Genomic DNA, 25,053 nt, shown 5'->3' with positions numbered 1-25,053 from the left:
TTCAAATTGAACATTTTCAAATGATCACTTCTAAGACAGTCTTGTGAAATCGCAATATCCCATTTTAATTAGCTAGCCACTGACATTTTTTTTTAACAAATAAAGAATTACTTTGCATCATGTTTGTACAAAAAATAACTCATGTAAAATACAAAAGTCAACTCTCAAATTTTTAAATAAATCATGTCACACTTTGAACTGGACACCAAATCTGTTATATGTTTTTTGTCAGTTAGCGGGAAGCCTGGCATTGACCTATACTGACCTTTGAACTATACTAGGTCAGAGTTTATTTGTATTAAACACAAAAAACCCTTTACATTTTAAGTGTGTATATATATATATATATATATATATATATATATATATATATGTATATATAAATATATATATAGTCATTTGTAAGTTACATGTAAGTGTGATTTAAACAAGAATAGCTAAATAAATAAATCCATATATATATAAAAAATTTATATTTTTGTCTGTCATTTTGTTGTACATTTTTTTTTCCTTTTACAGAAGGTTTTTTTGTAGACAATAAATGATGATAAAAAAACATTTAATTGAACGGTTTGAAAGAGGAGAAAATTTTATTAAATTTTGTAACATAGTTTATCTTCAATTTCGACTCATTAAAATTCAAAATTCAACCGAAAAAAGAAGAAAAAAACTAGCCAATTCGAATCTTTTTGAAAAAATTACAAAAATTATTTATGGAACATCATTAGTCATTTTTAACTGGTTAAGATTTATTTTAGAATTTTGATTACATGTTTTAAATAGGTCAAAATCCAATCTGCACTTTGTTAGAATATATAACAAATTGGACCAAGCTATATTTCTAACAAAGACAAATCAATATTTCTTCTAGATTTTCCAGAACAAAAATTTTAAAAGAAATTCAAAAGACTTTGAAATAAGATTTAAATCTGATTCTCCAGATTTTCTAGATTTGCCAGAATATTTTTTTTAATTTTAATCATAATAAGTTTGAAGAAATATTTCACCAATATTCTTCATCGAAAAAACAGAAGCTAAAATGAAGAATTAAATAAAAAAATGTATTTATTATTCTTTACAATAAAAAAATACTTGAACATTGATTTGAATTGTCAGGAAAGAAGAGGAAGGAATTTAAAAGGTAAAAAGGTATACGTGTTTAAAAATCCTAAAATAATTTTTACGGTTGTATTTTTTCTCTAAAATTATCTTTCTGAAAGTTATAAGAAGCAAAGTAAAAAAAATAAATGAATTTATTTAAACAAGTGAAGACCAAGTCTTTAAAATATTTTCTTGGATTTTGAAATTCTATTTGAGTTTTGTCTCTCTTAGAATTAAAAATGTCGAGCAAAGCGAGACCAGCTTGCTAGTAAATAAATACAATTTAAAAAATAGAGGCAGCTCACTGGTAAGTGCTGCTATTTGAGCTATTTTTAGAACAGGCCAGCGGGCGACTCATCTGGTCCTTACGGGCTACCTGGTGCCCGCGGGCACCGCGTTGGTGACCCCTGCTCTAGACTATACCATATTAAGAGAGAAGTCCGGCCCGCCCAGTCCTAAGGTTTCTGAAAATGTGGGCCCCAGAACCATTTAGCTGAATTTCCCTGCCATATACGGGCGCATGACAACTGCGGCACGTTCAACAACTACATGCGGAACGTCGGCGGTGAAAAAGCCTCCCGTGCAAAGGGACTTAGGTTCACCTGCTGAAATATTCTCTTGCATGTCTCACATGCAAAAGGTGAATCCATGTGTGTGTTTCACAGCAGTGATGGGTGTAACACACACACACACACACACACACACACACAGACACACACACACACATTCTTGTATTTGTTACCTTCTTGAGACCTCCGAAAAATGCCTCCCTCCTTACGACCACCTTTTCTAGATATATAAAGATTTGCATTTACAACATTAATAAAATATACAAATTATGCAAATATATTAAAAAGCTTGTTGCGAAAAATTAGTTGGAATTTTACAAGAAAAACTTACAATTTTGGCAGTATTATAATAAAAGTCGTCATTTTACTAAACGCAAGTCAAAATTTCACAAAAAAACGGAACATTTGTGCGATATTATAAAAGTTGGAATTTTACTCAATAACAGTCGCAATTTCACGAGAAAAAGATTGAAATGTTGGCATTTTTATGAAAAGAGTCGTAATTTTGCTCGACAAAAGTCACAATTTTATAAGAAAACTTTAAAATTGTGGCAATATTATAATAACAATTGGTATTGTATTTGGCAAAATAATGACAAAAGTCATACCTTTACTCAAAAACTGTCACTGTTTTACAAGAACAACAAAAAAATTGGGCAATGTGATAAAAGTCAGAATTTTAAATGACAAATGTCACCATTTTGCGTTAAAAAGTAATAATTTTACATTAAAATATTGCAATATTACAGAAACAAAAAGAATATGAGAAATTGTTCCCAATTTTATAAGAAAAAAGTTGACACATTGTGACAAAAAGACTGCTTTAAGTTCTTTTTTGGGAGGGCAGGGGGGGCCTGGGTGGGTTGGGGATTTTTTTTGTTATTGTTTTTTTATATTCATTATTTACTTCAAGAAAATAATATCCCTTTTTTTTTTTTTTTTTTTTTTAAGAAATTTTGGCCAAGGGTGCACAATTCAATTTCTTACACACCCTTGGTATTACATATGTTGGCCAGCGGGGGAGCACTTCAAATTTTTACACACACGTATTATTTCATATTTAGGTCGATGACAAAGGAGTCACGGACCACAGATAGCCCCTGTGCCGCACTTTGGGCAACCCAGCTGTAGAAGCTAACTGTTAATGGCCACTATAGTCTTAGTACTGTAGTGTATTTGTTCATCCTATGGTCACATACAGGACGCGGGTTGTCTTCCGTCAGCACCGGAAGTCGTCAAATCAGCTGTTCCCCTGGCGAGTTTTTTCCGGTGACGAATAGGGAAGTCCTTCTTCAGCTTGTTGTTATCACATATTGCTGCCTTTGCACCTGTCAATGTTTACTTTTGTATGCACATTAAATCAACAAAAATAATCCTGACTTTGGAGCAATGTTCACGGACTCTAGTATATGGTTCTCTATTAGATGCAATGGTTTTCCGTATTGGGACCCATGACTTCGGTCCTAACTCGTTCACCGGTCTTCATGTGGATGGTGCGTTTCCTTGTTGATGTCTCAAGAAGGGTAGAACGCACACACACACACACACACACACACACACACACACACACACACACACACACACACACACACACACACACACACAAACCCAGACATGGCCGGCTCTACGCAGGGGCAAGAGGGGGCAGAGCCCCCTTAAATAAATGTCTTGCCCCCTCAAATCAAAATTTGAGAAAGCAAATTTTAATAAACTCACAAAATTACTACATTATAAGTTGACAAAATTATCTGCAATAGCGGAAAGATCCGCCGAAAAAGGGACACACATGATATAGTAGTGTCGGCTTCCCTCTCATCCCTCCCTCCGCTGTGCGTGTATTCACCATTCCACAGGGTGCGCAGCAGACACACACCCGCACACACCCCTCAGCCCTCAGTAAACATCCAATCACTGTTGCAGTATGAAAGTAAAAGAAAAGGAAAAGTTGTCTACATGTATTATATACTTGTTAGGATGGGTGTATTTGTGTAGTCTTATCTGTCATAAACACGTTTATCGTCGCGGACTACAGAGTTCCTTTTTTTTTTTTTTTTAACAACTTGACGAGAGCAGTGACAGCGGAGGCTCTGAGCAGCAGTGGTTTGGAAGGCAGAGAGCCTCCACTGTCCCTCTAACAAGCTACAAGTCATTTATGATGCTGTTAATGACGGTAAAAATGAAACATAAGGTATATATCCTGCTTAGCAGTCCTCCTCTGATGTCCTCTGTTCAGAGCGGAGTCCCCAGCAACGGCCCGTTTTACTTAGCAACGGTCTGGCAATCGACTGCTGGAATTCTTTTTCTGTTGTTTTTCTTGTAATTCTACATAGTCAATCTTTAATGTTTCAATCTACATTTTGTAATAAACAAATTATAAGTTTCATTTGATATGACCAAGACACCTAAAAACCAAAACACAGCAGTTTTCATCAATTTACAAGCAAGTGGGCAACACACATACATTGGAGTGAATGAATTTTGTGCCCAGATGAGTGCCCACGTCCACTGCATGTGACAAACTGAAGACAAGTGACCTGTGTCTGACAGACCCCTACGTAAAGCCCCGCCCCAGGATGTAGTCCTGCACTGTTGTTGTTTTTCTTCATGTAATCACAGCGGGTTTTTTCTCTTGTTGTTCAAGCTTACTTATTTTCTGCTCCAGCTTCCAGCAGCTCACAAAGAGAAAGTTAATGCTCTGTAATGCATCCATTTTTCAGAGCATTTAAAAAGTCTAGTCCTGCTCTTGCATGTAGTAGTAGCAATGATGCTACTGCTAGTACATCACGGACAGCAGCTAGCAATACTGCACCTTTAGCACCAGCAAGCACTGTTTCTCCTGCACCAGATCCCTCCGTCCCCCCAAGAAGCGCTCCCCCAAAGCAGCCTGCTCAGCTACCCAGTGACTTAAATGGCAACGCACCATCAAAGCCAATACTGGGTGGCTACCCAAAGCGTGCATTTGGTACAACATTAAGATCATTCAATCCTGCCTGGTACCGCACACGACCATGGGTAGAGTATTCTGTGGTGCGAGACGCCTGCTTCTGTTTCCCCTGTCGGAAATATGGCAGCGCTGTTAATGTTTCCCCCCCTGAGGGATTGCCACCTTATTGTGGTCAGGGGGTTTGCGTGCCTCAGTGACCGTAAGAGCTATACCAGCAGGAGCTTAGTCTTCAGGTGGGACACCCAAGTTGGACAGGTCTGAAGGTATAGGCCTGACAAAGTGCAATCCACAACTCCAGGTTGGGGTTGGACACATAGCTAAAGACTCATTTCAATGAAGAAAGCATCGTTACTATAAGCACAGAAAAAAAAGTGCTGGGCAGGGTGTGTACACATGATGCCCCCTTCACATTTCTGACTGCCCCCTCATATAAGCAAGCCTACAACCGCCCCTGGACCCAGACCCAGCGTTCTTCTTCTTTGCACTCAGTGTCAGTCATTCATGGAGACAGAGAAGCATGGAGGGAGGTGGCATCTCTAAAACAAACAGAGGAAGGGCAGACGTGGCAGGAAAGGAACTGCTGCCAGACACATTACAAGGAGCTCTAATGAGGGAGCCCACGCTAAGCCCTCCCCTCCGACCCCCCTTTCTCTCTCACCCCCTCCCCAACACTGTGGCGCACGAGGCGGGAATTAATTGTGAGGGCGATGATGGCGAGCGAGCTGTGGAGCAGGTCATTACTGCACGCCTCCTCCCGGAGCGCCGCGGGCAGAGCGTGGAACGCCACGCTGCTTGCACAATTCCCATGATCCCACAAGAGGGGAAGGGGGCGGGGGGGTGGTGGGGGGCTCAGATATAAAAAAAAAAAAAAAAAAAAATGGGAAAGGATGGGGACACAGAATAATTCCGAGGAAAAATAGAAGACCAGGCAGGAACTGCATTTTTTTTTTGTCGGAAAGAGGAACTATTATTACATGTTGATGAGGCCGTATGCAATATTTGACACGGACTTTTGACACAGCTTGGTCATTTTCTTCAAAATTGTTTTTGTTTTTTTCTTTGATCGAGAATAAAATCAAGAAAGACTAAATTTTATGAATATGCATATCGGTATACGGTATTATTGGTGTGTGTGTGTGTTTGGGGGGAGGGGGGGTTCAATCTTTAAATGCACACATGCACAGATTAAAAATGTATAATTTCCACCTTTCTCTTTGTCAGTTTGGTGGCTCTCATAAAGGCTGTGGCATCGCCTTGAAAGCATTGGGTACACTGCCCTCTCGTGGCGAGTTTATGAATACCTTGCAGTCACAGCCCAATCTGCATGACAGTAATATATATATATATATATATATATATATATATATATATATATATATATATATATATATACACAGTGGGGCAAAAAAGTATTTAGTCAGCCACCGATTGTGCAAGTTCTCCCACTTAAAATGATGACAGAGGTCTGTAATTTTCATCATAGGTACACTTCAACTGTGAGAGACAGAATGTGGAAAAAAAATCTAGGAATTCACATTGTAGGAATTTTTAAGAATTTATTTGTAAATTATGGTGGAAAATAAGTATTTGGTCAACCATTCAAAGCTCTCACTGATGGAAGGAGGTTTTGGGATGCAACTCAGTATTCTTCTTCCTCCAAACACGACAAGTTGAGTTTATACCAAAAAGTTATATTTTGTTTCATCTGACCACATGACATTCTCCCAATCCTCTGCTGTATCATCCATGTGCTCTCTGGCAAACTTCAGACAGGCCCGGACATGCACTGGCTTAAGCAGGGGGACACGTGTGGCACATATACATATACACGTACATATATATACACACACACACATATATGCATATATAAGTATGTATATACATATATATACATGTATATATATGTATGTATACATATATATGTATGTATACATATATATGTATATATATATATATATGTATATATATACTGTATATATATATACATATATATGTATATATATATGTACTGTATATATACATATAAATATACTGTATATATACATATATATATGTATATATATATATATGTATATACACATATGTATATATATACATATACTGTATATATGTATATATATACATATACATATATATGTATATATATACAGTGTATATATATACTGTATATATGTACATATACATATATACGTATATATATACAGTATATATATACACACATAGATCTACACAAATATACATATATGTATACACACACACACACCATTTTCCATCCATTTTCTACCGCTTATTCCCTTTCGGGGTCACGGGGGGCGCTGGCGCCTATCTCAGCTACAATCGGGCGGAAGGCGGGGTACACCCTGGACAAGTCGCCACCTCATCGCAGGGCCAACACAGATAGACAGACAACATTCACACTCACATTCACACACTAGGGCCAATTTAGTGTTGCCAATCAACCTATCCCCAGGTGCATGTCTTTGGAGGTGGGAGGAAGCCGGAGTACCCGGAGGGAACCCACGCATTCACGGGGAGGACATGCAAACTCCACACAGAAAGATCCTCAGCCTGGATTTGAACCCAGGACTGCAGGACCTTCGTATTGTGAGGCAGACGCACTAACCCCTCTGCCACCGTGAAGCCACACACATATATATAAATATATATATATACATATATACACACACACACACACAAATTTTTATATATATATATATATATATATATATATATATATATATATATATATATATATATATATATATATATATATATATATATATATATATATATATACACACACCGTTGTTCCCATTGGTACATTGAGGTTTTTCTTGTCATGATGTGGGATCTGAGCCGAGGATGTCGTTTTTGAGACATTTGCGATTGAAGGCTATATAATTAAACTTTGATTGATTGGCATGTATGTGTATATACATATATATATTGTACATATACATATATATAGATACATATATACATATGCACATATATACATACACATGTGTACATATGCATACATATATACATATATGCATATACATATATATAGATACATATACATATATGTATATATATATTTTTTTTTTTAAGTGTGTCATAAGAGGCTGGAAAGGCCTGGCTGAGATGTATGACAAAGCTAATCTGGTACATGTATGAAGCTGAATACAAAAAAATCTCACTGTTATTCTTGTGTGTATATATGAATATTATATAATGCTGCATATAAGCACCCAATCATTAAGTCCTGATTCCATCCATCCATGCCTCTATTTTATAATCAATACTTTTTAATTGGTTGCATTGTGGTTAACTGAGACCAGAGTTATAGTGATATCGAAGTCGGGTTGCACTGATTAATCATGATATACATATACATTTTTAATACAAAAAAATGGTAGGGTTTTAGAGTATTTGTGTTTACAATATCAGTGACAATAAAAAATATTTGTTGGCTGGAGTACAGTTGTTTATTGACTGATCTCAAAATTAGCATCACAACTCCTCCCCTCTTGCTTGTTAACTGACCCAACCTTTGAGAAACTGGTTGTGGTTGCATTTTTGCAAGTCACTGGTGTACATGAGTGACTGGAAGAAAATACTCACCTGGGGAAAAGTGCTTTGGCGCCACCTGTTAGTTTAAAAGTATAAATATCTCCACCTCTCAACCATCCATCCATCCATTTTCGACCGCTTGTTCCTTTTGGGGTCGCGGGGGGTGCTGGAGACTATCTCAGCTGCATTCGGACGGAAGTCGCCAATCAACGTTTACTTATATAGCCCTTAATCGCAAATGCCTCAAAGGGCTGCACAAGCCACAACAACATCCTCGGCTAGATCCCACATCAGGGCAAGAAAAAAAACTAAACCCAATGGGAACAACAAGAAACCTTAAAAGGCGCCGCAAATATGGGGGTTCTAGCTTAACTGACTCCTCACCTGAGGTAACAGACACTTTAATTGCCTGTGTCCGAGTGTGACTCAAATAGTAGTCTATATTTCTGGAAAGAGTGATGGCGCCTACACGGTAAGAATGAAGGCCGTGCCTCCTCAGCAAACTGGGTTTGCTCCAGAAAGAACGCTAATTATTAATAAACGTTAGTCCCTGTTGTCTACAAAAACGAGCCACTTGTTAAGCGAGACTAATCTGCTATACCTCTCATCATTGACTCTCACAGGCATGAGGCGGGAGACAAGTACTTGATGCCGGGACATCTTTCTAGCAAGATTGCAAGTCCCAGCTATGTTCCACTTTTTAATCTCTGACTGTCTCATCCTTGCGTCATTGGAGCCAACGTGTACAACTATGTTTGCGTAGCTAGTGGTGCGATTAGTCTGTCATATGTCTTTACTAGGCCTGTTGCGAGGCAGCTCCCTAAGACTAGCCTCAATGTTGGTTGCTTTGGCACCGGGAATACACTTAATTATGGCTGGTTTACTAAGCTGTATGTTCGGGGTGATGGGAGTCCCTTATGACTAAGGTGTGGTGTCCGGTTGACTGGGGCATAGGACTAGCTCAAGAGCTAAATCTGTTATGCGTCTTAACCGGTTCAATGTGGCTAGTAGGCCCCTTTGGGCTGCTACAAACTGGGCTAGTCAGCTTGCTGCAGCTAACTCTAGCAAACATGTCTGCAGCGTCACCAGTTACGAAACCACTCTGCTTTAACTGGCGGACACGGTCATTACCATGAATTGATTTCCGTGGACCCCGACTTAAACAAGTTGAAAAACTTATTCGGGTGTTACCATTTAGCGGTCAATTGTACGGAATATGTACTGTACTGTGCAATCTACTAATAAAAGTTTCAATCAATCAATCAATCAATCAATCAATCCTCTAGTAGGGCCAACCTATCCATGAGAATGGTGCACGAAGAGCAAGGAGCCATACTCGCGTTGTTTCTTTCACAGAGTCGAGTTCTTGCTGTCTTTGGAGCAATAGGCAAAGAGTAGCAGCTGCGTGAGGAAGCAGACTGAATATAAGACAACCAATCTTTTTTAGACGTCTTTGTATGAGGAAAAAAAAAATCTCATTTCGGGTCAAATTGTGATATTCTCGAATGGCGTGTTGACTTGTGTTGCTGGAAAAATACTATAATTGTAGTAAAAGGTTGTAAATTATAGTGTTTGTGGTCTGACAAAAAAAGCCACACAAGAAACATGACTAAAGTGTATGCTGGTGCTTTTATGAGCACCTGCCCTTTTAAAATCTTTTCATCTCTTGACTCATCAATACTTTCTAATGATCTGCAGCCCGTGTTACTAATTAAATACAAATATGTATCCGAGCACGCAATACGATAACGCGTGCATGTTCGTTTTCATGTTTACAAGTGGAACAGTGCATCCGTGCTTGTGAATCATGTCCGTCTACTATCCTGCATTTTTTTGCAAGTGCAAATGCCGCGGAGATTGATCATCAGACATCTCCTGCTCATCGGCTGCGTGGGCAGAGCGAAAGCAAGGTCAAAGCCAAGGACTGGCGCCAATCATTGATGGGCTGCGAAAGGGAGCTTATGTGTCACGCCACAGCTGCCACCAAGCTGCAAAACATCACCTTAATTACCCCATGGCCACACACTCGAAGAGATTCTGTGCTGAATGCCAAGTGTCTTTCATTTGGAAATTATGGCTTTGACCAAATCTTTTATTTCCGCTGTATCTTTGTTTGAATTTTTTATGGCTCAGCAGTTCAGAGGAAGATATGCTTGTCTGGTGATGGACAGCTCTATGCATTGCAGGTGGAACCCAAATCTCAGGCAGATAAAGAGATCATTTCACATCCGTAGGATATGAAAAGAAGGCTTGAGCTGCCCGTGCAGAACAAAAACAAAAGAGTGGGCAGTTGCTTCTGGACAGCACATCGACTCTTTCCAAACTACGAACAGTAGAGGTGCGTCTTGGTTGCAGTCCTCGTTGTAGTCCATAATGGATAACAAACGTGTTCCAAGTGTCTGAGGAAAAAGTTTGAGGGTTAAAACAATCAATCAATCAAAGTTTATTTATATAGCCCTAAATCACGAGTGTCTCAAAGGGCTGCACAAGCCACAACGACATCCTCGGCTCAGATCCCACATTAGGGCAAGGAAAATCTCAACCCAACTACAATGAGAAACCTCGGAGAGACCCTCTATTTTTTTTGTTATAGTATGTTTTTTGTTTGAGGACAAACATGATGCAAACCTTCCCAATTGTTAGAAAGCCCACTGTTTAATATGTTTGTGTGTATGCTTCACTGATGGCAGTATTTGGTGAACATTGTTTTGTCCTACTAATTTCGGCGGTTCTTGAACCCACCATAGTGTGAACTGTGACACAACAGTTTGTTTAGGGGACGGCTGGGCGAAGTCGGTAGTGTGGCTGTGCCAGCAACCTGAGGGTTGCTGGTTCAATCCCCACCTTCTACCATCCTAGTCACGTCCGTTGTGTCCTTGGGCAAGACACTTCACCCTTGCTCCTGATGGGCCCTGGTGAGCGCCTTGCATGGCAGCTCCCGCCATCAGTGTGTGAATGGGCGAGTGTAGAAATACTGTCAAAGCGCTTTGGGCTCCTTAAAAAGGGGTACAGAAGCGCTATACAATTACAACCCTTTTACTATTTTAAATGTAAAATCTCCCACTAATCCTTGGTCTCATTTTGTCCACCAAACCTTTTATGTTGTGCGTGAATGCACAAAGGGGCGCTTTGTTGATGTTATTGACTCGTTGGAGAGCTAATCAGGCATATTTGGTCAGTGCATGACTGCAAGCTAATCAAAGCTAACATGCTATTTAGCCTAGCTGTATGTACATATTGCATCATTATGCCCCATTTGTAGGTATATTTGAGCTCATTTAGTTTCATTTACTTTTACCTTCTTTGTATCAATCAATCAATGTTCATTTATATGGCCCTAAATCACTAGTGTCTCAAAGGGCTGCATAAAGCACAACACAAACCACTACGACATCCTCGGTAGGCCCACATAAGGGCAAGGAAAACTCACACCCAGTGGGACGTCGGTGACAATGATGACCCAGTGGGTATGTAATATAGTTTTGCGTGTCTCATGAGACATTATCTGTATGTAATATTGGCTGCATTTCTGATAGTTCTTTGTGTGCCATGTTGTTCCAGACCACAGCAAACATTACTTTGCTTGCCAAACATTGTAGTAAATCTATTAAAAGACGACAGAATTGCGGTATCCTTTAACTTGGACACACACATCTATACCTTTAGCCATTAAATGCCAGTAAGTTCCAGGAGTTATCTCCCCCTTCTGAGTAGCCTCTGATTTACTAACGGTTTGTAATGTTGTAAAAATTTGTAAAATAAATATTACATTTGAACATTTCTATCAACGAAGATTTGCTTCTGCCTGCAACACAGTAATTTCAATAATAGGCTATTATAGGTCATATAGACACTTCCATCACGTGTTGTCTTCAGTATAACACTTATGTAAGACTTTTAAACTAATGTTGATTATATAAAGCTAATATAGACACCTACGCCATGTGTTGGATTCATTATAACACTTATATAAAACTTTTCATTTTTTACAGCTCAAGACAGATTAGTTTTTTGTTCTTTTGGTCCAATATTGCTCTTTCAACGTTTTGGGTTGTCGACACCTGGAATAGGAAATTTCAATGGGACTTAGAGGATTTCGAAAAATGAAATTGGACTATCACTTAAAGAGTTAAGCAAAAGCTGAACCATGGGGCGGCATAGCTCGGTTGGTAGAGCGGCCGTGCCAGCAACTTGAGGGTTGCAGGTTCGATTCCCGCTTCCGCCATCCTAGTCACTGCCGTTGTGTCCTTGGGCAAGACACTTTACCTACCTGCTCCCAGTGCCACCCACACTGGTTTAAATGTAACTTAGATATTGGGTTTCACTATGTAAAGCGCTTTGAGTCACTAGAGAAAAGCGCTATATAAATATAATTCACTTCACTTCACTGAACCGATTAGAAAACATTCTGTCCCAGAAGCAGGGACTCATGGAAGGAATTCCAACTCACCAGCAGAGGTCATTATCTGCTCTTAAACTACACCAGAGCCTTGAACAGGGGATTTTAATTACATGTCCATGTTTTCTAAAGCCTGTGAAGGCCAAATTGTATTGTTGAAGAATGATAAATACATATTGAAAAGTCCTTTGTACAGATGTACACTACCGGTCAAAAGTTTTAAAACACCTCATTTATAGTTTAGTACATAGGAAGGTCTAAACATTTAGTGGTAACATAAATCTAGCCACAACTTTTACATTTCTATTGATGTTGTAACCATAGCTACAGATAACAGAAGAAATAACCAATGCAATAGATTACCAATGCAATAAATGGCATACGGTCTGCAGCTGGATCTATTAAAAGCATTTAAAAAAATTAGTAATACAAACCCCGTTTCCATATGAGTTGGGAAATTGTGTTAGATGTAAATATAAACCGAATGCAATTTGCAAATCATTTTCCACCCATATTCAAATGAATATGCTACAAAGACAACATATTTGATGTTCAAACTGATTACCTTTTTTTTTTTTTTTTTTTTTGCAAATAATCATTAAATTTAGAACTTGATGCCAGCAACACGTGACAAATACGTTGGGAAAGGTGGTAATAAATATTGATAAAGTTTAGGAATGCTCATCAAACACTTAATTGGAACATCCCACAGGTGTGCAGGCTTATTGGGAACCGGTATCCAACTGCACACCTGTGGGTATAAAAACAGTTTCCCAAAAGCTGCTCAGTCTTTCACAAGAAAAAATGGGGCGAGGTACACCCCTTTGTCCACAACTGCATGAGCAAATAGTCAAACAGTTTAAGAACAACGTTTCTCAAAGTGCAATTGCAAGAAATCTACGGTCCATAATATCATCAAAAGGTTCAGAGAATCTGGAGAAATCACCCCACGTAAGCGGCATGGCCAGAAACCAACATTGAATGACCGTGACCTTCGATCCCTCAGACGGCACTGTATTAAAAACCGACATCAATCTCTAAAGGATATCACCACATGGGCTCAGGAACACTTCAGAAAACCACTGTCACTAAATACAGTTACTCGCTACATCTGTAAGTGCAAGTTAAAGCTCTACTATGCAAAGCGAAAGCCATTTATCAGCAACATCCAGAAACGACGCTGGCTTCTCTGGGCCCGAGATCATCTCGGATGGACTGATGCAAAGTGGAAAAGTGTTCTGTGGTTTGACGAGTCCACATTTCAAATTGTTTTTGGAAATATTTGACATCTTGTCATCCGGACCAAAGGGGAAGCGAACCATCCAAACTGTTACCGACACAAAGTTCAAAAGCCAGCATCTGTGATGGTATGGGGGTGTATTAGTGCCCAAGGCATTGGTAACTTACACATCGGTGGAGGCACCATTAGTACTGAAAGGTACATACAGGTTTTGGAACAACATATTCTGCCATAAGTGCCGTCTTTTTCATGGATGCCCCTGCTTATTTCAGCAAGACAATGCCAAGCCACATTCAGCACGTGTTACAACTTTAAAAAAAAGAGTGCAGGTACTTTCTTGGCCCGCCTGCAGTCCATACCTGTCTCTCATCGAAAATGTGTGGCGCATAATGAAGCGTAAAATACAACAGCTTAGACCCCGGACTGTTGAACGACTAAAACTCTACATAAAACAAGAATGGGAAAGAATTCAACTTTCAAAGCTTCAACAATTAGTTTCCTCAGTTCCCAAACATTTATTGAGTGTTGTTAAAAGAAAAGGTGATGTAACACAGTGGTGAACATGACCTTTCCCAACTACTTTGGCATGATTTGCTGCCATGAAATTCCAAGTTCATTAATATTTGTAAAAAAAAAAAAACTTTTATGAGTTTGAACATCAAATATCTTGTCTTTGTAGTGCATTCAATTGAATATGGATTGAAAGGGATTTGCAAATCATTGCTTTCCGTTTATATTTACATTTAACACAATTTCCCAACTCATATGGAAACGGGGTTTGTAATATCTAAAACAACAAACAAGAGTGCTATGGCATTGGAAGATTGGTCCTGAAATGGGAAAGAATCTACTTAAGCAACAGGACACAATATTTGAAGATAGTTGAAAATAGGTCAACAGAGCTAGAAATATCTTGCTTTGTACCCAAGGGATCAATACTTGGACCAAAATTGTTTAATCTTTATAGAAACAACATTTTTAAAGTTACAAAGGACTAATAGTACTATTTGCGGAAGGCACGACAGCATTTTGTTCGGGAGAGAACACGCAGAAGATAATACAAATAACAAATTCATAAATTAAAGAGTTGGTTTGACAAAAACAGACTATCTTTTAATCCAAAAAAAAATAAAATAAATGCTATTTGGTAACAGAAAAGAAAGTCAAATACATATACAAATAGAGTAGATATTTATAGAGTAAAAGAAAACTACATTCTTGGTTGTTATAATAGATGATAAAATGAACTGGAAATCTCAGTGCCTGCTATTGAACCTTTTGCTCTAGTCAAGTGGAGCCATCTAAACACGATCAAAAAACCAGTGGCCACTTTGTCAATGTTTGTAGGAACTTTAATACAAAGTCTAAAAGTATTATGATCTACTTCTCTTACTCTAATTGAAATTTGATATCAGCAATTTTCTTGAGGTAACTTCAACATGGAACCTTGCTAAATAGTAATAAGTACATTCATAATGCTACATGTAAAAACGTGCTTAAGGTTCATCAACTCTTCAAGGGCTTAATGATCTTATTTGACTAGTTGTAAAATGCTGCATAGGACAGAAAATATGGCCAAATATTGTATAATACAATCTCAATAGGATGTTTTGTTTTGAATTATGAACAAATCGGAAATTAATCAGCATTACACGACAAATCCTAGTTGGAAATTTATAATCAAGAATTAGGTTTCTCACGTTTTCTTAAAATGGAAAAAAGCCCAAGAAACAACAGGGGCAATGCAATTTTCTTTGGGACAAAAGATTGGAGAACTGGGTGAAAAGCTTACAAGCTGCCAAAAAAGGGTTTCCCGCTCTTTATTAAGGTCGTCCCTATGGAGGCTTGGGCCGGAGGGCATTATAAGGGGTGGTAGCACCTGCAGCCTGAATGCGGGAACCAGCTCTTAAACCTCTAAGAAGCGGTTGGTCACCACGGGGACGGCGGCCTTCTCTATCCCTGCTGTGGCCAAAAGCAACTCTGTCAATCGTTTGATGACACGCACAGCCACAGTTTTACAATGTTAGAAAATCCACAAAAAATGGGATTACAGAAAACATCGACTGTGCAATTTGGCATTTTATAATTAGAGCTCTTAAAAACTTTACTCTCACTCGCTTTCAGTCATTTCCCAGCTAGAGCACCCTCCTCAAGATCCCCTGTAGTGACTTAAACAATTAGGCTATGTGAGGAAGACACTAACGACTCTCTCTTGTCTTTTAGGTTAACTGCAGTAGGAGGGGCAGAGGTGGGTAACATCTTGTTGGGGGGGTCAGATTGTTGTGTATTAGGCCAGGCAGAGGACACAATGTTATTGCCCTGAATAAAGACTGTATGTGTGTTGGGATTGCCCCAGGTGAGATGTGTGCTTACAGAAGTGATTATGCGAAGTGATGCTTTTACCAGCTTCATCAGCCTAGCACTAACAATTAAGTGTTACATGTTACTTGCTCTCTGTCAACGCCAAGATTGTAAAGCACTGCTTTAATCACCTCCAAGTTAATGAGGCGCAAATGATTTAATACCAAATATGAAGACTAACATTTTAGGACAAAGAAAACGCCAAAGTAATGTCCTTGTCAAAAACTCGGTTTCAGGAATTTCTATTTTTAACTCGGGTTGTTGCTGTGATAAAGAGAAACAGACTGTGTGTACATTAATAGCATATAGTGTATATTGGGAGTCTTGTTTTTAATTTGCAGGATTTGGGTTTTTTTTTTATGTGGAGAGACTTTCCTAATATGATCCCAAATTTATCTGGAATAAGGACCTTTAACTGAGATAGCTACAGCAGATGAACGTGTACCACAGCACTTAGTGCCTTCATAGGCAATTGTGGATGCTAATAGTATAACTAAACTAAATGAAGAGTTGTTGTAACATTAAAAAGTGTACAAGAAATACAATACATGGAAATTAAGCCTCGGTAGACTATTTGGAAATTCCAACTACAAATTACAACCGTCTTTCTAAAAGCATGATCACAGACTTGGGTTTCCCAATCATGGCAGTAGTTTATCCAACATCAATGTTCTCCTGCTGGTTTGAAAGTGTGAAGTCAGTCAAGTGACAAGTGTGCCTCACATTTTGATGACCCAGGGTCAGTGTGAGGCCACCGCTCTGTGTTTACATTTGAGGTGACGGCACACGCCTCTATCCCTTTGAAATGTGACGGGGTGAGAGGAATGACAAGATAATCTCCGATTTACGAGGTACAGTAGCTCCGAGTGGGGTGGGAATTGCCTGGTGAGACAATACAGACAGCGAATTTACTGCAGCCATTTTTAAAACTACAAGCAAGGTAAGAAGTGTTATAGTACTTTTTATGGGAGTTGGACATACAGTTCTTTGAATATTCGATCAACCAAACTCTGAATTGGTCATTTAGTCAGTGACTTAACCTACTACTTTCCAGAGTACAGGATTGGCCTCAGGCAGGTAGAGAGGGAGGCAGGACCAGTCCAAACAACTCCTGAGAGTCCTGCAGCATGAATCATAGGTGAGGTGTCACTGGTCAGTTAACTCTTCTGCTCTGACAAATTGGTGGCTTCTTCCATTCACTGAAATATTAACGGCTCACCTGGGGAATCAACATTTCGATGTCATTCGTTGTCTCCGTAAGCATGTCAAGTCATCATAAGGTGTATGAGGGAGTGTTCAAGTGCAAACCTGCAAGTCTCTAGATTCTCCTGCAACCATGGCAGATTGTGTTCAACCCAAATGAGACAGACATTAGAAACAACTTGCTAATATAACCACACTGAATTATTCAAGACACCCCAAAAAGATGTTTAACTCAAGACTTTGATTAATATATCAAAGCTTACAAGCCGTGTTCGTCTAGATACTATATCTTAATTGATTTTTTTTATTTTTTATTTGAAGCTCTGAAGCTCAAGATCAGCGCGCGAAGTCTGCTGGTTTTACGACTTCTTGCATTTGAGTTTGTTAATAGGGTTAGGCGAAATGAGTGTTTAACTTCAGTCTAAACCCTGTCGGTCTGTAAAATTGTCAATTTATGAATTCATGGATAAAAAAAATGTTTGGTTTATTTTGTTTATCACTGACCGAATAAATAATAAATTTAACTATTTGTTTTATCTTTTAGGGCCCAACAAGGTACTACGCAAATGCCATGTAGTATAATCTTACTGTTGAGCACCAATAAAGAACCCTTGACCTTGACCTTAACACTTGTTCCTGTTTGTGTCAAGGCTTACAACTCATGTTCAGTTATAGCAACGCAGTTCCTCATAAAAAAAGGCTATGTTCCCCATACGGTATTCACTACCGCTATTCCTTTAAGCAGAATAGTGTATGTATAGCTACAATGATTAAGACTATATAAAAACAACTACAGCAAGTAAAGAATGTACCAGATAGAAACTGTTTCAAACCCTAAATGAATGATTTGACATAAAAAGGGTCTATTTTGTCCAGACAGAATGTGTGCTACAAGTTAAAGTGACTCCTCCTCTCACTTCTGGCAGCTTCCCCTCCCCCATTCTGTGTAAAAACAAATCTCCTTTTCTGCTCTGAGCCCGAAACTATTGAGTCAACAAATGTCACTCCAAGCAAGGCAGTGGCTGGTAGAGAAGAGGAGGGGTCTGCATCTGACCTGAAGCTGCATCCAAAGGCCAATTATTTTCTAACCAACCTGTTAGTAGTGGTAATTCAGTAATTGCAAACAACTACAGTGTTGGTATTTTTTTAAATGTTCTGTTAATTTTTTTTTTACTGTATGTTAAACATCAACAGAAGCTGCAACCATTGTTCAGACAATCTTAGGTTGTAGTATTTTCTCAACTGTAGCATATTTAGTAACATAATACGGCGATTTTAAGTTTTTGGAAATATACACAACGGCGTTTCCTCTCGGCTGTCTATCTCTTGCAAGTCCACGTGGCCAGTGTCAACAGGAGGAGGGTCTTGGCAGGCGCACTGAGCAAAAAATGCAGCCAACATGAGGGCCAGAGAGTTGTCTTACGCCCCACTCTAAAAATGAGCCAGCCAGCCAGCCAGCCAGCCGAGGCATACCAAAATAAGACACAGCCGGCGGAAATGAGTCTATTGGTAAACTGGTCACACTCCAAACTGGCCTGGTATCTGATTGTTACTGCAATGCTCTCAAAACATTGGCACTATTACACTGTGAAAGGAAAAAAACTCCGTAACTGGTGGCTGATACGAGACAGAAAATGGAAGGAAGTCAATGCACCTAGAGTGAAAAAGGAGGGGGGGAAAAAAAGCCGCTAGGTTTCCTCCCCAAGAGAGAAGAGGGGAGGAGACATCTACGCTGCCACAGTTAGACAGTTGAGACCCGTGCAATATTTAACAAATCGTGGGGTGTGGAGTCCTGTCCTGAATCCACTCCATTGCTTGAGGGCAGCCATCATAGTGTTCACTATTGTGTGCGGCTGAGGGAAGAAGAAAAAGAGAGGAGGGAGCACAAGGGGGGAAAGAAAACCTGTCCCTTTGTGTGGGAAAGACTCAGCAGGAAAGTGATTTGGTGACTATTTGAGTTTGCCGGCAAAGCAAGGATCTTCCCTATGACCTGCATGCGCATTTTTGCCAACTCTGCCTTCCACGACTGCCTTAAACCCGAGTCGCATAGACTGCGATTCTCCGGCCGGCAAACAGCGACACCCGGCTTCTCCTGATGATGAGAGCAGACGTCAGACTGGTTTGCATGAATATTGATGTGGAGGATAGTCTGTTTCATAGAAGAACAGAAGGAGGCAAGATGGCTGCCCTTTAGGATTTGTAAAAGAGGAGATCCAGACGGTTTGTTGGAATTTCTACACAGTGGAAGGACGCAAAAGAAGGTGAGGATTTGCCATGAGGGTTAATGCACTGCTTAACCTTTTTTTCTTCAAACATGGTGTATTTTTTCAGGAGCTTTTGCGAGCCGGGCTAGAAACAGCTAACGTCCCTCACCGCAAAAGCAAGAGCCAGCATAATAAGGAGGGGATTTTAGATTAAGCTATTTCAACATGGCTGACATTTTTCTTTTTCTTTTTTGCTGGCTTAGACAGAGAGACACGTTTCTTGTTTTCTTTTGCTCCCCACATTCAAAGTGCTTGGTGATTTTGAACACAATGGAACATTTGTATTCTTCAGACTGCTTGTAGTTAAGTTTTTCCATGAGCTCACAAGGCTTTCTGTCGCCGGTCTTTCTGAGCATTTAATTTTTAAAGGTATGTTTCAGAGGGGGTGTATTTACTCTGTTTGCATTTGGTATATAATAGAACATTTTTCAACAGATTGACAACTGCCCTTATACTCTGTTAAATCAAGTTATCTGAAGCTTTCTTTGCATATCTCTGAGTATGTGTTTGATAGCATAGTTTTGTGTACAGACTACGTCAGGGAGTAAAAGTCCAAGCCGGACTGTAGTAAGTAGCAAATACCTTCTGGTTGTGTGCATCTCAGCGAATCAGCTTTCATTGCATTCACTGTTGAATGACAAGCAGACACAAAGGCAAATCCCTTAGAGAGGCAAGAGAAAGGACACTTTTGGAGGCAAAGAGTGCAGTGGAGCCAGTGAAGGTCAGAAAGCTGTGGCCTGAAGAAACTCTATCCGAATACACCATTAACTTAAGGCAACAGGAACTTTCCGGCTTGTTATTGTTTTTCTAAATTTAAGATAGTAGTAAGATTTATTTAGAAATGCATCCCAAGTCACACACTTTTTACAATGTAGGTTTGTATGTGTATAAATCTACTTTAATGTGTCTGTACTTATTAGCAATTGCTTACTGAAACAGCATGGCAACCTAAAATAAATAAGCAGCATTCGTGCTCAAGTAATAACAGTGTGATAATGGTTTGCATTGCAATTAGTACTTAAATGTCATGATAACATGTAAATCCAAATTTCTTAACCAGTGCCAAGCCTGGCATTAACAGCAACTAGCTAAATGGTTGTTATTTATTCTGCATTCACTAAGTGCCACTTAATGATTAACATCTGAATGACTCATTAGAATATTACAGATCTCCCTCTGGTTTGTGTATTAGACTTGTGTATTCAGGCGACAGTTGAAATGTTACCACAATGTGCCTCGGGGAAAAAAAATGCTGATGCATACCTTCTGCAAGGTAGAACATTCTGACTGATTCTAGGGCAATTTTTACAAAATTGGTTATTAAAATATTAATGTACTAAACAACACATGAAGTCTTGCTCTACTTCCAGCAATGCTAAATGTAGTCCACTATCTACAGAATAGTGTCAACTATCCTGTGGATAGTGTCAACACAAGGTCCTTTTGAATGGGTGTCGGTAGTTTAAGGATGTTGTGACTGCACAAAATAATTTGAATGCATTTGCATTGTGATCTCTTTGACCCATTTATAGTTAATTGAAATATTATCATAAAAACCTTGTTAAAGATTTGGATATAGCACTTCAAATGCTTTGAAACTTAAAATCCTTTAAGTAATGAAGACACAGTTATTTAGTATCTCCACAATTGGCTCCCTTTTAGGCAATAATGTGTATGATATCCATAGCAGCCCATTCTACTTTGTTTTGTGTCATTGTGCACATTTGTATCATCAGATCCCATATTACTCGTGTCTTCATGAGATGCTGCATTGCTGCTGTTACATCAGCACCTGAAAAGGAACTGAGAGCATGAGTCGGCCAATTGGGGGCTGAAGAAGGGGGAAGGGCCAAGTAGATCAATCACATTCACATTGCGACTCTCATCTATCCACACCTAGAGATAAAGCTGTGCAGTTGGATTGCTTTTTCGTCATGGCTGCAAGTCCCCTTTATGTCACTCCCACGGCAAAGACAACATCTCCTTAAGGAAAGAATGACCAGTTGCCATAGTGTTCCACAACAATGCTGGCCACTGACAATACCCAAGCACTCACCCAAGCCTTCACCTCTGACCCTGCTATGTCCAGCCCACGCATCATATTTCCACCCAGAGGTTGTTGCACAAATAAGAGAAAATCAAGCCCAGTGGCAGATTAGACATTTCAGATCGCAGTTCCTGGTGCCTGGTCAACGTTTGACTGCTTTCCTGAGACAAAATGGCGATACTGAATGCAGTATTGATTTCTTTACTATCAATTTTCTTAGTGTGCAATTGGGGGGTTGTTTTACTGGATGGAAGACCAATACTTAAAACTGTACGTTTTTAGAAAAGGAACTGTAATGTGTCATGCTTGCACCTATCAGACCTCCATACCACAACATGTAAAACCTGCAGCAAATCGGAGATTGGTGAATAATTAACAATAATGCATAGCAAGTGAAACTGAATGTGTGACTCATTTCTAATGAGGCTTCCTTTTATTTAAAATTCTTGAAACAAATAAGATACAATAATAAGTCAACTTAGGCACAGTTGTAATTACGGAGTTGAAGGTGGTCAGGGTCAGGGTGAGTTATACAGGCCGTGTAAGCAAGTATCGATGTACGGGTGTGAGTTAAGACACCGAGGGCAGTGACGCAAAACCTTCCTCCACATGAGCGCATGCACGTGGCCGCTTTGTTTACAAACACTTTCCTCACGTTTGGTAGTGCAGCAAGTGGGTGGTTACGTAACCATCCTAATCCAAACACTATCTTGACACGCCCGTAACTAAGCTTCAGCGATTCTTAAGCATAATGTTTTGACTATTTTGGATATTTGAAGCGGGCTTCACGGTGGAAGAGGGGTTAGTGAGTCTGCCTCACAATAGAAAGGTCCTGAGTAGTCAGGGTTCAATCCCGGGCTCGGGATCTTTCTGTGTGGAGTTTGCATGTCCTCCCCGTGAATGTGTGGGTTTCCTCCGGGTACTCCGGCTTCCTCCCACTTCCAAAGACATGCACCTGGGGATAGGTTGATTGGCAACACTAAATTGGCCCCAGTGTGTGAATGTGAGTGTGAATGTTGTCTGTCTATCTGTGTTGGCCCTGCGATGAGGTGTGACTTGTCCAGGGTGTACACCGCTTTCCGCCCGATTGTAGCTGAGATAGGCACCAGCGCCCCCTGCGATCCCAAAAGGGAATACGCGGTAGAAAATGGATGGATTGGTTTATCTGAAGCTTGGTTTGAAAAAGTACAGTTTCGCAATCTGGATAAGTAATAGCTCTACACAGAAACCCATAAAAAAGAATCAAGTCGAATAAAAAATATACAAACATTAGGCTTTGCAAGAAGTAAAATCCTTAGAACCTAATGGAGAAAAAAAATCACAAGCATGTCAGCGATTTCATACATATGGCAATTTAAATGCTGCCCACGGTAACCTTAACAACTACAGTAGGCTGTTCGTTCTTTCCCAATGTCTGTAAGATATAGAGGGTTTCACTACTGGAAGCTGTCATTGAAAAGGTTAGGCCCCCATGCCCTCCTGTTGTCCATACATGAAGCACAAAAAAGACAGCTGGTAGTCAACGGCATTCAGAAGTATCTGAATGCCGTCAACCAAAAGCTTTGACTGACATCATCCACTACTTCGGTCAACCTTCAAGCTGTTCATACCTGTATATGAGATTGGTATATTATTATTTGGATTGCCCAAAGTAATTGGCAGTGATTTTGCCTTCATGTGGCATGCTCAGGCTTTGAGCTCTGCTTAAGGGATTCTCCAACAACATGGGTTCTTACTATGACACATAATAAATAGTATAGCTCCTCGATGTTTGCCATTTCTGATCATAAGACTAATTCAAAGACCAGGCTATTGTTAGACGTGTATCAGTTGTTTCTGGGAGCTGTTTGAATAATCCAATCAACTCTATTGGGAGACCAAACATATTTAATAATTTTGCCAATGAAAATAAGAAACAATCACAATTTGGAATACATAAAATTAGGAATTCAGAATGTTTACATTTTTTTTTTAAATTGCCATGAGTAAGAGCGATTTTTTTGCTTGAAAATTTATAGAGTATCTCAAATATTTTATTCAGAAAAAAGGTCTGGCATGTGTGCTGGGGGCCATGTTTGTGTTTTCCTTGCATAATATTTTAATGTCCTGTTTATATTGAAACTGGCAGTGCAAACAAATTTGCAAAATAAACATACTCATGACTGATCACATTTGTACACTTGAAGGCTTCTGCCTCGTGGATGAAGTAACACTAAAAGCTGAATTTGTGAATCAATTTGTTTTGTGAACAAATGTTCTACTCCTGTTTGCAGGGAAAATGGATAAGGTCTTTATGAAGACCTGTCTTTGTTCCTATTCGTTTTCCACCAAACAACTAAGCAAATAAATGTACATTTGTAAAGGTGTATATTTGGCCCTCTTTGTTTTATCACGATGATTAATGTATCAAACACATGTGCACACCACAGCAAACACGCCTATTCTGCAAGTCAGTGGCGCTGGGGTAATGTTTAGACCAGATGGTCTTTGGAGCACTCATAAGATGGTAACCATGGATACCATGCAGTCTGAAATAAATTAACTTTTCTCAGTGCACAGTTCATCAAGTTAGTCAGATATATTGACTGTTGCATACACAAAGGGGTTGGAGGGCAAGAAGACAAGCACTTAGGGAGGGGACATGCAGTTTTGTATAGGGTTTGGGGTATGTTGGAGGGTAAGGATGCAGCATACAGTAGGTCTTAATCACAGTATCCATGAGATAAAACTTTAAGACAGAGGAAACGTATTTATGCCGAGCATGCATGCTTTGAAAATAGGGGTTAATATTCATGGCATTGGTTATCTTTTACTAAAGGTGTCTTCCAGATTCAGCCGATTAAACAAGAAAGATCCAAGGCAAACTAATTAATAGAGTTAGATATAGGCTAAGGTTCAACTGCAGATTAGTATCACAAAATGACCTCCTCTGAAGAAGAGTAATTTTTTGGTTTGAATCTAAATTTCAAAAAATCTGACTTAAGAGATGTTCTCATGCTCGTGGAAGTTTATTCTAGATCAAGGTCGGCAACCCGCGGCTCTTTGATCACTCTATTGTGGCTTAGCTGCATAATTTCCGACCCTCCCGATTATCCCGATAGATTTCCGGAGTTCAATGCCTCTCAGTAATCACCCAGGGCCGACATTCTCCGGTTTTCACCTTGCCGATAATATAGAGGCCGTGCCCCAATGGCAAAGCTTTTAAAGTTCTCTAGATCTTGCCATCGCGCCCACTTTTACACAATGCTACCTGCGTGCCAGCCGGTCACATGTAGTATGCAGCCTCTGTTGATACACGACAGTGACTGCAATGCATACTTAGTCAACAGCCATACAGGTTACACTGAGAGTTGTGATATTAACAACTTTT

At 39.4% G+C, this 25,053-nt stretch overlaps 1 protein-coding gene and 1 long non-coding RNA gene across 2 annotated transcripts in view; one reads left to right on the top strand and one right to left on the bottom strand.

Annotated features, from left to right (window-relative positions):
- Positions 1-9,779: 9,779 nt before the first annotated feature.
- LOC133558264 (uncharacterized) lies at positions 9,780-20,495 on the bottom strand. Its single transcript, XR_009807920.1, has 4 exons — positions 20,219-20,495; positions 17,389-17,497; positions 17,214-17,289; positions 9,780-10,568 (listed from the first exon to the last, which is right to left on the bottom strand). It is a non-coding gene; the product is annotated as an uncharacterized LOC133558264 (long non-coding RNA).
- Positions 19,103-25,053, top strand: part of tet2 (tet methylcytosine dioxygenase 2) — a 44,015-nt gene continuing 38,064 nt past the window's right edge. The window contains exon 1 of the mRNA XM_061909473.1: positions 19,103-19,633. The gene's annotated coding sequence lies outside the window, so the exon portion shown is untranslated. The remainder of the gene's footprint in view (positions 19,634-25,053) is intronic.

The sequence above is a fragment of the Nerophis ophidion genome, linkage group LG01 (genome assembly GCF_033978795.1).
Source record: "Nerophis ophidion isolate RoL-2023_Sa linkage group LG01, RoL_Noph_v1.0, whole genome shotgun sequence".
In the NCBI taxonomy this organism is placed as follows: Eukaryota; Metazoa; Chordata; class Actinopteri; order Syngnathiformes; family Syngnathidae; genus Nerophis; species Nerophis ophidion.
The sequence above is the reverse complement of the archived record's forward strand: the minus strand, read 5'-3'. Positions and strand labels throughout refer to the sequence as shown.